Source organism: Lissotriton vulgaris, chromosome 10 (genome assembly GCF_964263255.1).
Source record: "Lissotriton vulgaris chromosome 10, aLisVul1.2, whole genome shotgun sequence".
Lineage (NCBI taxonomy): Eukaryota > Metazoa > Chordata > Amphibia > Caudata > Salamandridae > Lissotriton > Lissotriton vulgaris.
Genome location: NC_141698.1, coordinates 897967863 through 897985038, shown reverse-complemented (window position 1 = coordinate 897985038; position 17176 = coordinate 897967863). Strand labels below are relative to the sequence as shown.

At 41.9% G+C, this 17176-nt stretch overlaps 1 protein-coding gene across 1 annotated transcript in view; it reads right to left on the bottom strand.

The window, feature by feature from the left end:
• VPS50 (VPS50 subunit of EARP/GARPII complex) overlaps positions 1 to 17176 on the bottom strand; it is a 791964-nt gene that overhangs the window by 596403 nt on the left and 178385 nt on the right. The window lies entirely within an intron of this gene.

Sequence of the window (17176 nt, the reverse complement as noted above, 5' to 3'; positions counted from 1 at the left end):
GAAAACATGGCACATGCGCTGTTTATGCGAAACTTAGAAAGTATGAAAAAATAAAATAAAACAAAGAACAATCTAGAAAATAGTATAATACCATATGGACTCTACAAGAATCAATCCCAGTACAAATCTAATATTTCAGGCAATGAGGAGGCCACCTAAAGAAAAATTAAAGATGGATCCTCTTTCCCCCCCCACTCCCCAAGAGAGGTCTCATAACCGAAGAAATAGCGAACAAACACACATGCTGACAACAGTATTTACGGCTTGTACCTTCCTTGGTATAACTGTGCGTTTGTCAAACAACATAAACGTCAGGATTGTGTCAGACTGATTTCATGTACACTCTCAGGATATGCTAGCCTATCTCTCTGCTAGCCCACATGCACCATCTGGATCCCCAACCTTACAGGGCTTCAAAAGTGTGTGCAACCTCAGAGCAGGACAACCCTGAACCCCCAAATGTAAGTAGTGGTGACACATCTAGAACCCTTTTCTTTGGACTCTCAAGCATACCCAAAGAAATGCACAAGAAATACTCAGCAAGGTGTTTCAATATTTAATGAAGACTTGTGATACGTATGCTGTGATAATCAATAGATTAAAGTAATTAGAGTTGCAAGAATAGTTAAAAATATGAACATTTCCACCATTGTGCTAAGACAGTGAATCTATCCAAGCAAATAAGTACTGTGTATAGTGTACTCCTACCTAGTGCTTCCTAACCATGTCTTTCCAAGGATGGGTAATCTGCCAAAACCCTGCCCGGGTGGACTAAACCCCCCATCATCTGTGAGTAAGTATCATCAGGCTACCAGTCTCAGTTAGAAAAATACATCCCTTGTGTTGATACACAGGAATCAACTGAGCTGGAATTCCAACATGCAGTGACCTCGCAGTGTCAGTTGAGTGCTGCTCTGTCCAAACAAGGAAGCGGTTCTGTATATAGACCAATAGCACCCATATGACCATGTCGTAACCCCCGTCAGGCAGCAATTGTTTATTCTAGTTGGATAGCATCATTGCTTATCGGACTATAACATGAATAACATTAGTACAGTGAACTTTATCCTTTGTACTAGATGTCATAGGTGTTGTGATAGTGTGCCTGCAAAGTGGCAATGTAAGCAATGCAGATTCAGAGAATGTTATCCTGCAAGGTAACACACACAAATGTTTATCAAAAGTCACTGTGTGTAAAAAGGAAGAAAACTTAGGAAACATGAGCATGTGAATGTACCATTCTAACCTGGCCTACCCTGACCACATGAAATCCACTTCTTGGACGTAAGTCACTAAAAGCTATCCCTTAACAAATACTAAACTATAAAGGTCAAGAAGTATAAAACCTTTTAAAATCTAATATGGCATCATACTTCTATAATAGCAAAGAGCATAGAGAAAGCTATTCTTAAAATCATTACAAGTGTTAATAGCTATGTTTAAAACAAATTCAGAAAGCAATTAAACTTTAAAATAAAGCCAGGAAACTTTCTCATGACTCCAAACTGCCAGATTGTTTATGTGTTTCGAAAGGTAGAAAAAACATTGCTGTTCCCTGCCACCACAGACTATGCTCCAAGAAGCACCCATCAGATCAGATCTATTGAGCAAACATGTTCTCGTCCATCCACTTCAGCAGTCGCGAAGGAGGAGCAACCAGTGAGGCATCTGTAAAAGGCAAGCCAAGATCCAAATCACTAGGAGTAGACACGTCTCAGGATGGCTCCTAGAATGCATTTAGGAACAACAGCAAGCGCAAAGGACAACAGTGCAAGTAGGATTTCAATGGGCTCACTACTAGGTCAATTTCCAACTAGACCGAACCAGTTGCGTTCCTAAGCAGATGTCCAGGGAACAATCAATATTGCACAAAAGACAGCAGAGTACAGGCTGCACGCAGCATAGCCAGACAGGCCAAAAGGAGAAGAACCAGTGTTTATGTAGTTCCTGAAGCAAGGGTGCGCCAAAACACACACTGTATCATGCATTCATGACAAAGGAGAAGATGTGGAAGTGCTAGTTCCGTTTGACCTCCTACGGACCATTACATAGCAGAAAAAGCAAAGTCTGACAATCATGAACAGGACTATCGGAAGACCTCTAAAAATGCTTCCCAGCACAGAGTATATGAATGATAGAATCATTACAGATATTATCTGCAATGTACTAACCAAAGCAGAGCCTATTTCTTAAAAATGTGCTCCACTCGACGGTACTAGAGATGTTAAGAATGCAGTGCACACGTTTCCTAAAATGTTGGGGGAAATTAGTGCAAAGTGGCAACTATCTCAGAAGAGGGCTTACAATTTGAAAATTAAACATCTTCTTTGCAGATGTTAAGGCCACCACCTTCTGTAACAACAAGGCTTTCGGTCTGCTCAAAGCAGCAAAGTGCATATTCAAAAGCTTTGTAGGAGGCCAAAGCATTGCCTCCCTAAATGTGTGGGCAGGTGGAAAGGGTACTTGTGTGCAACAAATAACAACTGCAGAAACCGTCACCAGATAGGCAATGCCAGGTTTCATGCCATAGCAGCTCTTATCCTTCAACATCAAATAGTTCTCATGAGAGCAATCTGAAATCCGGATGTATAGATAGCAAGACAAGTTTAAAAATGGAAGCATTACACGCCCATGAAGCGGATCCTCCCTGCCCACCAAGGAATGCACTAAAGTATGCTCGCAGTCAGTCCCGCTAAGAAATACTTCACTTGGGACAATGTTGAGGTTATTAGCCAATCAAGAAAACATGCATGAAGGTGAAAGTGCACTGTTCATGTTGTATGTTTTTGTAACAGAAACAATGTTAACAAAAAGATTTAAACAAAAAAGAAAACATACATGACATCCGTTAGTATTTAACGGCCACACTAGCCATTCTCTCTTATTGGTCCCTGATGAATTGTATAAACCATTGCGAAGCATGGTGTCTACGGTTTCTGAAGGGTAGTTTGTGAAGCGTTGTCAGTTCGTAAAGAGTGCAAATGTGGGAATGTTGATTGTATTCAAATCTTTTATCTTAGCTATACTAAGACACAACATCTTCTGCATAATTTTGTTCAGAAAAATCATTTGATGTAGTATCTGGCACGCTTTCAATAGTGATTCGTTCCCCTGAACAGCATCTCTCCAAAAGTTAAACCCTTCTGTATACAACTGGAAAAGAAAAGATTCAAAGTAGATCAGCTTTGTGTTAGTGAGCATATTTTTCTTTGCTGGTGATGGAGTGAGCCTGTAATAAGACATTGGGTCAGTTGTATTGCGACCAGAAAAATATGCAACCTTCTGTGCAAATGTTTGTGAGCTACCCCGTGGTGGTGTAGGGCAGTGTTCCCATTGTATGCAATTACATTCTGCATGTACGAAGTGGATAATGTTGAAAACAGAACATTTAATCATAATTAGATGTGCCATCATACAGTTACTGTGAATTATAAACAGTTGAGTATTTCAGGTCTTTAGCATTTCATGCACTGTATCAATGTCAAAATAATTGTAGACGGTAATAGGGATGATAAAATAATTTAATTAAATGCAAAACACATGGAATTTACATATGTTCAGTTTGTACGACTATATCATTCAATACCCTATCCCAAACCAAGTTCACCAATTGTACAGCAACGCGTTCTAGGAGATATTGTCCGTTCAGAAGCAAGGAAAAGACTGCCACAAATCCAATCCATAGGACTAGGAAAAGTAATGAATTGAAATCCACAGAGGGAACAAAGTAGGTCTTTTTCCGCCAAAGGTAGAATACACGCAATCTACCTTCTGGAGGTGGAGGTGGTGGCTCTGATGAATCTCAAGAGAAGTCAAAGTCGCTAAAGTAGCCGGAGACTGTTAGATTTATTTTTGGCAGCTTTGTACATTGAGTAGACTCGCATTGTGGAGCATTTACGAAAACACCATCCAAGTCGGGTATCCGAATAGAAATCTGCGTTTCTGTACAAGTTGTTTGTATAGTAGTTGTGATGTAGCAGGTAGAAGAGATAATTATTTGCTATTTCCAGCCGGGGGGTGAAACTACATCACTGATTAAAGCTTCCAATAGGACTTCCTGTTCTTATATAGTAGTGATAAGAGACCGGTAATTACTCAGGTTACTATGTGGTCTACTGTGTAGAACCACCCACATGTTGCAGTTTGAGGAGATCTATTGACACAAATGTCTTGTTTCTGCAAGCAGAATGGGGTGATAGAAGTACAGTTCTGGTACCTTCAACAGACAGGACAGGTACTGACCCAAATTCTTTATAGTCCACTTTCTTCTCCCAGACCATTTCACCAATCTGGGGGATCCAGCCAGAAGTTGCTGGTGCTTCATTCCTCTCCCCAGCGGTGGTGTGTTTTACTTGGACTTTGATCCGAGTGTACCGGAAACTGTAAAACTGTAAAAAAGCCAAACGTTCATTGATGTCAAAAGGTGTTACACTCACCACTGTGCTGGGGCTGTCGAGGTCAGGTACCCACATTTAAACCCCAAGGATCTTGCAGGAAATCCCACCACCCAGGGATTTTTAAGGTAGATTGCGGAGTGCTCTCAAGACCCCATCTATGTGATGGATACAACTGAGACCTCAGCCTAATACCCACGCTGGTATAGATTTCTTGAAGTTTCAGTTCTTCCTCTCCACTACCACTTCTCTTTGGATGATATGGGGAGAAGAACCGCATGATGATACCCACTTATCCCATGGTGACTTTGTAAGCCTTAGAGGCAAACGCCGGCTCCTGGTCTGGATGGAATGTTCCAACTGCATATGTCCCGATAAAGACATACAGATCTTTAATAACATTTCAGGCACAAGCCGATCGCTGTGGACAAACCCATATGAATCAAGAGCAGGAATCCAATGCAACCAAGATGCATTTGTAAGCCCCAATGGATTGTAAGGGGCAGCAGTAGTCCAGATAATAACAAGTGAGAGGCTTGTTTGATATTAAGAGTGGTGTCTGTGGTGGGCATGTTACGGTGGACCACTTCATCTGCTGACCGATGTCGCATTTAAGGACAAAGTCCCTAGTTTGTTTGTAAAGACCTGGTCACCAACACCGTTGCTACAATGGTGAAATTGTAGCTGCCACCCCTGCATGTGCAGATGCTAAGCCCTCATGTGCTCTTAGGATTAAACCTAACCTGTGATCTGAGTTTGGTATTACTCTATACCCCACTCCGGGATTATGAGGAAATGGTATGTTTTGCACAATTAACTAGGAGGAGTATTTTGCTAGAAGGACTTTCAGCAAATGGGTGTCCTCGCATGCAGTGTTGACAGCCATCATAATGTCTGTTTCTATCCTCATACTGGAACAAGTAAATGCAGCGAAAGCAGTAGTTTGCACTGTCGCTTTTGCAGCTTTGTCAGCCATTGAATTCCCTCCAACGTGTATTATTACACATTGATAACTCCGGTTGTAACTCACATGAGTCCGTGGAAAGCATTCTTTCAGCTTAACCACCCGTCCCCAAATCACTTTGTGCTTTATGGTGCCACCCTTGGAATCTCAAAATCCATTCTTGCTCCAATAGTGTAGATACTCATTGTAAGACTGGACACAATAATACAAATCGCACACTATAAGTGTGGGGAATTCGGGATAAGTATTCTCAAGTGCCAGGATTAGAGCTTTCAGCTCTGCCAGCTGCACTGTGCAATCCCCTAGTGACCGCATTTAGTTCTTCTCAGGTTGGAATTCACAATCCTGCATTCTACCCTTAATGACTATGCATGTAGCCGAGTATTGCTGTGTTGTGCCCACAGCAGGCTGTTCAGTGCCCACACCATGCTGTGCAGAACCGTCAGTATAGATGATGTAATCATAATGATCAAGAGGTATGACTTAATTTGGCAGAGGGTATTCATTTTTGTATTGCAAGAATGCTTTTGTTTGTAGTAAAGAAATCTGTAGTCTAAATCTGTTGTGGTGAGAGAGTTGGCCCAGTATATCCATCTTGGATGCAATGCTTTACGGCTGGGAAAGCTGGCTTTCATGACAGCCTCTAAGGCTGTCAGTGGAGTCACAACAATTATTCTTTACTCCTGAGCCAATGCGCTCTCTCTCTCTCAACTCAGCATTCTATACCACCGTCAGAATCTATTCTGTCAGTGCAAAACGCATCGCAACGTTTATATGCAATTGGTAGAGTGTCTCCTTCGTTGAAATTAACATAGGTATATCCTGATGCACTAGCAATGATACGGATCACCAGGTTTGTGGTGTTGACAGGCGTGTGTAATTGTTTCGAAGCCAGCATGTTAACTTGTACAGAAAGTAGTATCTGTGTGTGTTCAGTGGTCCAGTGTGCGCTTGAAAAATTCTGGACGAAACAAGTCGTAGAATGGTTTTTCCCATTGTGCAAAATCTATGTTTTGCCAAAATTCAGGGATCCCAATATGGATTATAGATTCATCAATGAGTTTGGTGGTTGTAAAAGCGCACTTCGCTAATGAGTGTCGCAAGGCTTTTGCCCTAACTTGACAGATCATATCCCTGAAACAGGACATTGAGATGGGTCATTTTTGATTTTTTTTTAAGCTGAGTTTGTGGCCCATGTGAGCAAATCCAAGAACTATGCAATCTACTTTTGTCAAGTGTGTAGAAAGCTCATCAGTCGCCAAAAAAATGTCATTGAGATAGGAAAATGCCTGGTCATCAAATCGTTGTAGAAGTCCTTAACCTCAGCTGAAAACAACCCACGGATATTTTTATACCCTTGGGTAAACAACAGAACTACCTGCTTTCAGGTGGTATACTTTGGCAGAAAAATCTATTTGAGAGAACCAACTATTGTTCATTAGTGCTGTTCTGTGCGGATTTTGTACTGTGAATGTTTCTGTACATGTGTTTAAATGTCTGTTATCGAATACTAGACGATGTGTATGATCTGGGTTCATTACTAGAAACAAGGGATAATTCATAGGAGAGGTGCAACTTTCTATTAGATTTTGGTATTTAAGTTTGTGAGAATCTCTCTAACTTGTTCTTTTGACTCATTTTCACGTCGAGCATTCAAGACCTCTTGTATATACTTTAGTATATACTTATATATGTATGTACTTTGTGGGATCCGGAGATCAGCCCTAGAACTTGTTTGCTTCCGCTTAGGGACTTTTTTTTTCTGTTCAACTGCCTCTATCTAACTGTTTTGATAGAAAACGACCAGTAGAGATCAGTAAAATACCAGAATCGTTTCTGCTGAGGGACTTTCTTTGTTTAATTTTTCTGGCAACTGCCTCTATTTAACTTTCTTACTAGAAAACGACCAGCAGAGGTCAGTAAAATACCAGAATCACTTTAGCATTCTCTGGATTCCAGTCCATAGAAAAGAAATGGTCTTCCACGAGCACCCGTAGACAATAATATTTTTTTCAAATCTCGTATTTTCAGTGATTTGACCACCAAAGGCCCTGATTTTTTAAATTAAAAACAGAGCTTTAGACTATACCATTTGCTGCTGAAAGGCAATATTTCTCTCCATGTGTTCCCATTCCTGGCGTGTCACGCAGTTTGGTGCTTACTTTCCCTCCATGTTAAAGAACAGTAGATGTTTCAGCACCCAGGCTAATGTGCTGCATTGCTAAATATATAAGGTCCCAAAAGCGAGACCGATTGCATTGCAAATGCTTGTTAAATGGGATACTGACTTTGAGGTTGTGGGGTCGATCCTCACTGGTATTACATGATAATTGGAACCGTCCTCTCACCCCACATGGTTGCTGTATAACGAAGGAGCTAGAGCTTAAGTCCATTCCTTGGCATATGAATGTTTAACGGATTATGAGTCGAGGTCGGAAAAGGCAGATAAAATCAAAATTTCTCCCTCTGGGCAATCCATCATGAATTCAGGTGACCAATTCTTTTTTGGCCAAAAGAATATCATAGCCGAATGACAAGTTCTCCCACAAGAGAACACAAATTTTTCTAGGTACGTCCCCCTCCAATTGGAGATGCATCTAGTATTAATTATGTCGGACGCTCACCCTGGTATCTAGTGTTTCCACCTGGATATATTCATTCAATGCTCCTTCCACCAGACAGTCCATCAGGTTGAGGTGCACTATGCAGATTTCTGCCACGCTGTCCAGCATGGTCAGAGCCCACACCCCACTCAGAAGTAGTGTCCTCAATATCCACGGCATGCTTGACTAAGTCCCAATACCTTCTTCTTTTTTAATGGAGGCTTTGACTGTTTATGTTTGTCTTCCTTTTTTATTATGTAGGCAGAAGAGCGTTGTGAGTCCTTCTTTGGTTTCACGTACTCCTCTGATTTGCACAGTGACCGTCCACCTGTCTCCGACCATTTCCTGGATGTATCTTGATAGGAAAGAGATGAGCGTGTATCAGTATCCTGATAACTGTCAGGTGTTTTAATATTATCACAGTTACGCAGATTGTAGAGCTATTCAGGGGCCTCCTGTTGAGGAGATCTGACCCATGACTTACTCTTTCATGTTTCTTAGAAGATTCAGGTGCTTGCTTTCAGTTATCCTTTTCAGAATTACTCTTAATTTGTGGCTTACCAGATGTGGCTCCCAAATTATCTCTATCCACTGTTGAGTACGTTTCTTCGATAATTTTAGGTAACTTGTGCTCCTGTTTTATTGAAGCCAAAACCCTATGGCACAGGCGTATAGCCAATGCTGCTGCTTCCCCTCTAATGTACTCAACATAATGGCTGATACTACGTCACAATTGTCCATCAGTTTCATTCCCAAATCCAGGGCAGATATGAAAGGGCAAAGCCCACAGAACACTACCTTCGAAGAAGCAGCTCAGCACTGTCAAGGATTCTAAAAGCACTTCTGTGCTATGCAGTTGATTTAAATAAGCAGTCTTTTTAAAAAAATTAAATTTTTATTATTCAGTTCATAGCAAACAAAAAAAGCAAATAAAGCATATATTCAATAGCATTTGAAAGTGTACTATAACACTATGACAGATATCAAACAAAATTACGATCCAAATGATAATTCAAAATGTTGGAGCATTGGCTGCCATATCTTCACCCCGTTGTTTTTTTTTCATAGATTTAATACGATATAAGTTAAATTCTAAAAGGAACACATTATAGAGCTCTGCTCTCCACATTTCAAAAGCAGGGGGTTGGGTTTCAGCCACATTGTAGCAATACATAGTCTGGCTACAGCCGTAGCCATAAAAAGAAAATATCGGTGGGGATAGCAGTTCTGTGCCCTTTGATCATCAATACCAACCCCAAAAAGCAGCAGTTCCCGACTAATATGAAATTGCACCTTCGTTATTGTAAATAAAAATTCCTCTATAAGGAGAAAGTGCATTACAATCAAAAAATATATGGACAATATCTGCTGCATCCATTTGACATTGGAAACATTTTCCATCATGGATATAACCCCACTTCATCATTTTCACTGGTGTATGATACAAATAAAATACAGTTTTATAATGTTGCGTACGTAAATTAGCAGACAAAACTATTGCACCTGCCATATCAATTGAATCTTGCAAGAATACACCTGAACATCCCAATCGATTTTGCCATTTGGTATCCTGCATTTCAATATCATCCGATTGTTTTGATAGTAACATTTCATACAAGACACCAATCTTAGCGCCTTTTGAAAGAGCATCAATGAATTCATTATACACCATAGGTTGTAGTTGGCGTTTATGCAAAAAGTCCCGTATTTGCAGATATTTAAAAAAAATCATTCTTTGCCACCAAATATATCTCCATTAAGTCCGTAAATTGAATCAGTGTACCATCCCTAAAAAAATCCCCCAGACGACATATCCCATTAACTTTCCAAATTCGCTTCTTGGCGTCCCAGAATATAGATGGTAGTATGTTCCTAGAGTCTAAAGGTGTATAGAAATTGAGCCGTTGAATATCCAAAATTTTCCGAAGCCACTTCCAACCCTTGTAAGCTGTGGTCATGATTTTAAATCTGGTATGCTTAAAATAACTAAGCTCATAAAACTTCAAAAAAGCTTCACAGGCCGAATCACCCAATATCATTTGATAAATATTAGGTGTCTCAAATACTCGTGTATTCACCTCAAGTAGCATAAACCTTGAATTTTGTATGAGACATACTAGATAATAATAAGTAAAATTTGGGACACCCCATCCACCACGTTCCAGAGGTAATGTCATGTATTTAGAAGCACGGCGGGGCTTCTTCCAACCCCAGATAAACCTATCGGAGATGCCTTGCAGCTGCGCTAATTGTGGCCTGGATAGCTCCAAAGGAACTGTCCGGAAATAGTAGAGTACTTTGGGGAGGATACACATCTTAAGAACATTGAGACACCCAACCATTGACAAATGCAGGCATTCTAGCTTTTCTAACTGACTCTTGACAGCTCCTATTATATCATTCCAATTCACATCAATTATTTCCTGTATACACATCCTAATTTTAATCCCTAAGTACTTAGCCTCTTGCGTCACTCGAGGCTCACTAGCACACAGCCCCGTTGAACAAACAATTTGAGTTTTAGAGATGTTAAGTTTATAGCCAGCAACGTGTCCAAATGATTGCGCCAGGTATTCAACCTGCCTTATTGCTAGCTCGGGATCCGAGGTCACCACCGCGATGTCGTCAGCATACGCGAGTACGCAGACTTCAAATTCGCCAACCATCATAGGTTTTATAAGATTGGTAGACTCCAGTAGCTGCAATAGTGGCTCTATATAGATAGCAAAAAGTAGAGGCGAACATGGGCAGCCCTGTCGCGTGCCCCAGGTAATATGGACAGGTAATGACTCTTGTCCCATAGTACAAATTTTAGCCCGGGGACTCCTATACATAGTTTGTACCGCCTGCATAAACAGAGGACCAAACCCCATTCTGCCCATTGTAGCCCATACGAACAGCCATGGAACCCGATCAAAGGCTTTTTCCGCATCCAAAAAAATGATACCTATATTTTTTTGGAGTGCGGTTGCATAGTCTATTGACGCTATTACCCGAGATGATTTACAGTACTTCTCCTGGGGAGAAACCCGTGCTGGTGATGGTATACTAACTTTGGAGTAACTCGCAGCAGTCGCGTGGCTAATATTATAGAGTATATTTTTGCGTCAGCATTAATTAATGATATGGGCCGATATGACCGAGGCAGTTGAGGAGACTTATCTTTTTTTTTTAAACTACAATGTTGGCATCATCCCATGATGCCGGCGGATTACCACGTTGAGCCATAATAAAAGTAGCGAGCATGTCCTCCTTGATAACACTGAATAGTAAGCGATAGACCTCCAAAGGAAGCTTGTCAGGGCCAGATGCCTTCCCTAACGCTAAGTCTTCTAAGGCCAACTGAAGCTCTTGCATAGTAATTGGAGCCTCCAGCATTTCCCTCTCGGAGGGCCCGAGTTTGAGCAGATCCAGGTCATTGAGATAGGTTTCAATCTGATCTTGTAAGATTGCATCTTGTGTATATAATTCTTGATAATAACTACGAAAGACCTCCATAATACCGTCTGTAGTTTTTACCGACTCCCCTCTAGCATTCTCCAACAAATCAAAACGTTGAGCCGCCTGTTTACCCCGCATCCTTTGAGCCAGACATCTTCCCGTTGCCTCACCATATTCATATCTTTCAGTTTTATAAATGTTATACTGGGAGGCAATATCTTGACTCCACACCCCATTAATCCTGGCTTTACAGCTAGCAACCTTAGTTTGTTCAGCTTGAGAGTCGGCATTAGACTGAATTGCAAGCATGAGTTCAGATTCTGCCATTCTAAGGTCCTCTATCATTTCTGCAATCATAGCTTTCTGTTCTTTTTGCTTAGCCCAACCATAGCTACACGTTTCCCCCCTGAACCCTGCTTTCAAAGAGTCCCACACCATCGGTTGACTAGCAGTACCTCTATTAAAATCTAAGAATTGTGTAGCCCAATGTTTAATATGATTAATAACCTACTCATCACTTATACATTTTTTATTGAATGTAAATGAGCGTATTGGACGGATCAATTGCATGCAAATCACGTCCAGAACTATCGGGCTGTGATCTGACGTAATTCGGGGCATAACTTGAATCTTCGCGCCAACAGTTAGAGACCGAGGTATGAAAATATAATCCAGCCGCATAAACTTGGAGTGAGGAGAAGAAAAAAAAATATACCCTGGATTACCAGGATTTATCTTAGCCCATCCGTCAGTTAATCCATGTTGGGATATTAACTGGTATAATGCCCGATATACCTTAGGCTTACGACCATAATGTCTCTGGGGCTGGGAATCCCAAATATGGATATCAGCATGAATATTAAAATCTCCCAGTAATATTAGTGGCAAAGGCCATTGTGCTAACTCCACATTTAAAAACTCCCAAATATCTGGCTCATCAGAATTGGACCCGTACACAGTACATATTGTAGCTTTCATAGCCCCTATAGCACACTCACAGAAGGCCCATCGACCAGAGTTATCAGCCCGTATCCTACCCGTACCTGTTACAGCTGGACTACCCATTATGACTACACCACGGTTCATGGTAGATTGTTTAGACACTGCTAGGATTGAATATCCCAATTCTAATAAAAGCTTATAGTTAGACCAAGGAATGTGTGTTTCCTGCAAGCAAAGTATATCTGGGTTTATTAAACGTAACTCATATTTAACCCGTTTTCTTTTCATACCATTATTGAGACCACAGACATTAAAGGAGCGCTTTCGTAGCTTCCTAGCAGCCATCTACACAGGTATATTGCAGGTCGTTAATAAGCAAACATATTTCTGTCCTTGCTCCAATATGACTAAAACAGCTGCTATGAACTGATATTTGTTCCCTTTTTCCCTTGAGCAGTTTATTGCAGAACAGACAACTGGCACTCATTTCTTTGCGATCACAAATGAGATCTATTAAACTTTTAAATGACATGCTTTTGTCTATTTGTTTGAAGTGAAACCCTGCTTTTTAGAAAACAACACGTATTCCGGATGTACTTGCAAGATATATTCCCCAAATAAATACCATTTCTAAAAATGTATGCACACACCGCCAGAATAGCACACACCACCATAATAACTAACACCCTACGTGTGTCAGTCGTTATAGGAGTAGGTTCTTTAATGGGTGCTTTGGTGTTTGCTACATATGGTGCAACTTTTTCTTCTCAATAGTGAACTGTAGTTAACCTGATTTCATATTCACAAAGCTCTTGTGCTATGAAAGTTAGAATCAGTGGGAGAACCAACATAAAACAAATAAGACAAGTGTTACAAATGAGGGTCTCTAGGGGAGGTGAGGCATCTGTTTCTTACTGCTAGGCAGGGGAGGTGATGTGTTGGTTCCTCACAGACACTATGCATTGGTTCCTTACTGCTGTGCGGTGTCAGTGAAGGAATCTGCGTCCAGTCAGTTCCACAGCAATGACGCAGGCACTGGGTCGGCATCAGAGTGGTGCGTCACGGACTTCTGTGAGCCGGTGCTCAAAACTCACTCAGCGGTGGCCTCTTCTGACACGCTGTGACAAAGCTGGGTCCTGCATTGTGGTCAGCGGTCATGGAGACAAGTGGAGGACCATGCTACATTGCTGGCAGTGGTGATGCGGTAAGTTTTGCATTAATGCGTCGGTTCGGAATCACGCTAGGAGTCAATGCATGTATTTTCTCCTTGAAAATCACCAGAACTCATTTCCAAGGGCCTAGTTACTGGATTTGGCGCCAGTTGGCAAGTCAGCGCTCTCACTAGAAGAGCCCAGGTGGTGGCAAGTGAAGCCTTTGATGGTTCTGAGACTTCTAAACAGGAGGCAAGCTTGAAGCAAGCCCTTGGAGAGCCTTGGAAGCAGGATACAGAAAGCAAAGTATAGTCCTTTCACTCCCAGCACAGAAGCAGCAGGCCAACCCAGCAAAGCAAACAGCAAAGTGGCAGTCACTCCTGGCAGCTTATCCAGCTCTTCTTCCTGGCAGAATGTCTTCAGTTCAGAAGTGTTCAAAATATATGGGAATCAATTTTTATACCCATTTTATTGTTTGTAGTAGGCAAACTTTAAAGGACAGGCTTTGTCGTGCAAAATACCCTGCCTTAGCTCCAGACATTGCAGAGGGTGGAGACTTATTTGTGTGAGGACAGGCACAGTGTAAATGTAAATGTAAATGTACATGTATTTATATAGCGCAAATCACCGACCCGGTATCTAAGCGCTTGCTTAGGGAACCCGTCCTGGTATTCCCCTGTGAGATAACCCCGGGAGGGTATCCACAAGGTGAAAGCCAGGCATCCCACCGCGAGGGGCTGTTGTGGAGATTAAGCAAGCTATTGCCCAGAGTCGCAGAGTATGAACCTGTGAATCGAGTAGGCACCGGAGCGAGAATTGTCGAGTCCATGGACATTTTAGGACTCAAGACCCCGCCGAGCCGGGAATTAAACCCTGGTCCCGGGCTGACCTCTGCTTCCAGGTCTGCCTCACCCACCACTCTAGCTCAGAAAGACCCCTCACCCAGGTGATGGGCCATCAGGATAAGTAGGCCACACCTCCAATCCCTTTGTGTGAATGTCTAGAATGAATGCACAAAGAGTCCAACTGTCATCCTAACCCAGACCTGTATTCAGCAGACAGATGCATAGAATGGTTAAAAGAAAAAAATGTCAACTTTCTATAAGTGGCATTTTGAGACCTGCAATTTAAAAACCAACTTTATTAAAATATGTATTTGTAAATTGTTATTCAAGAGACCCCAAACTTCCATTTTCTATCAGCTCCTAATTTGAAGATACACGTGTAAGATGTTACAAGGCAGCTCCAATGCTAACCTATGGGAGGAATAGGCTTTGCTGTAGTGAAAAATGAAATTAGAAGTATTTCACAAGCAGGACATGTAATACACAGCAGTATATGTCCTACCTTTTAATTACACTGCACCCTGCCCATTAAGCTACCTTGGGCCAACCTTGGGTGCCTTACATGTACCAAAAGAGAAGGTTTGGGCCTGGCAAGGTCGAAATGGCAGTTTACAACTGCACACGCAGACACTGCAGTGGCAGGTCTGAGACATGTTTGCAAGGATACTCATGTGGCTAGCACATTCAGTGCTGCAGGCCCACTAGTAGCATTTTATTTACAGGCCCAGGACACACACAGTGGACTGTACAAGGGACTTACTAGTAAACCAAATTACCATCACATTTTACACAGGGAGCACTTGAACTTTAACACTGATTACGTTATGTTAAAAGGATTTATTCAATACTAGCAGCCCGCCCCAGCGTTGCCTGGGGCAGAAAGTGGCTGGGGGCAGTACACCCGCTCCCGCCCGACTCACTCCTGCCCCCCTCCCGCCCCGACTCACTCGCGCCCCCCTCCCGCCCCGACTCAGTTGCGCTCCGACATTTTCATTTACTGCTGCCTCCTTCTTGCCTTCCCCTGCATCACAGTCTCATTTTCCCTTTCCTTACCTGTGCCGCCGCTCCTCACTGCACAGCCGCTCCTCACTGCACCGCCCTCCTCCTTTGTCATCACGCACGTCGCGTAGCAGCCAGCGCTAGGTCCCGGACGGCGCTACTTTCAGGGGACTACTTTGTTTACAAACGTAATTTTTTTTATTTACTTTTTTTAAAATTTATATAGCCTATGTCCATCTACACACCCTGACATTTTCATAGATGTATCGGGTGTGTAGATTGGCGCTGTGGTTCCTGAGTTTACCTGGCCAAAAGGTGCAAGTTCTCTCTTTATAATAGTAGTATAGACAAACAATTACTTGGAGGTGTCAAGTCCAGCGGAGAGATCGAGATAAGAGAAGTTAAGGGAACAGTCACATTTTGACATTTTTCCTGAACTGAAGATCGGAGATTATTCTAATGAGAAGAGGAAGCGCATTCCATGCCTTGGCCGTTGAGATCACAAAACTCCGGCCTCCCCACTTGGTTTTCTGGAATCTATTATCAGTAGTTTAGAACAAACAAATACGAGAGCGGGTGGAGAGAGAAGGGATGGGGGTGGGTAGGATGAAACAGGGTCAGGGATTTGGGGAAAGATGTAACGGATGTGGAAGGAGGTTGGGAGGGAAAAGAGATATGGGATATGGGAGAGGCCCTGAAGACACAAGTACTCATGTGGAGTGCTTGAAAAAAAAGAAATAAGTAGCTCATAAACGGGAGCAGAGGAAGGACACAAGTAGTTAGTCCATGCTCCAGGGACCATGCAAACTCAAGATAAGATATGACGCATTCTTGCCATGGACAATAGAAAGGAAGAAAACACAAGTCACACTGGAGCTAACAAATGGCAAGCATATAAACAGGCAGTAGCCCACTCACTGTAAACAACAGGTCTCGAAGAGACCACACACGCACTGTCTATGCAAAACCTAAAAAGCGATTTTAACCAGCTATTGAACCAATATCCGGTTCCTCGACTAAGTTGCGTTGACACCCAGTAGGGGAAAAAATAGGACATAAGAATGGCTGACAGCAACAATGGTCTGGTGTTGCAGCAGGTACAGGCAGGGGCAAAATAGATGGGTATGTCTGTCCTTGTCTGCTATCACAAGATTTTGAGTCTGGGACAGGCGCCAGGAATTTCACTGCTAACTTTGGAGGGGCATAACAGTTAGAAATGAGAACACACACAAGCTTTTCTTAGGTTTTAAGATGAAATAATTTGATAGATGTTTTAGAGAACCCATAATAGTACAGATTAAGTTCAGTAAGTATATTTAAAAGACATGAAAATAACACAAAAAACTTTCAAACATATCAGTGTTTTCTACACCAATCTCTTTTTTCTGTAATAAGCCCTTAAATATATAAACCTCCCATGTTCTAAAGCCACTGTTCACACAGACTTGAAGCACCTAGATCAGGAATCAGTAATAAAAGGCACTTGGCAGAAAGAGGACCCAGTGTTAGCATTTTATTAGTATTACATTGTGCTAGAGATTAGCAACATTGAAACTTATGGTCTACATGTCACACCATGATTTCTGCAACAGAAACAATAGCCCACTCAGGTGTCTACATACAATTCAAATCTGTGACCTGCCTGTTACACTTTGTTTTCTGCAGAATGCACATTAACCCTCTATGCTATTTATGAAGAGTCAAAGCTCTGACTAGACTGAACCCAGATCTCTCCTGTAAGTGCCCAGGCCATCAGAGTTATGTTATCACGATTATACCACAGAACTCTGCATGGACACAAAGATCACTGCAGCAGGTGCCTTACCCATTATGTTAT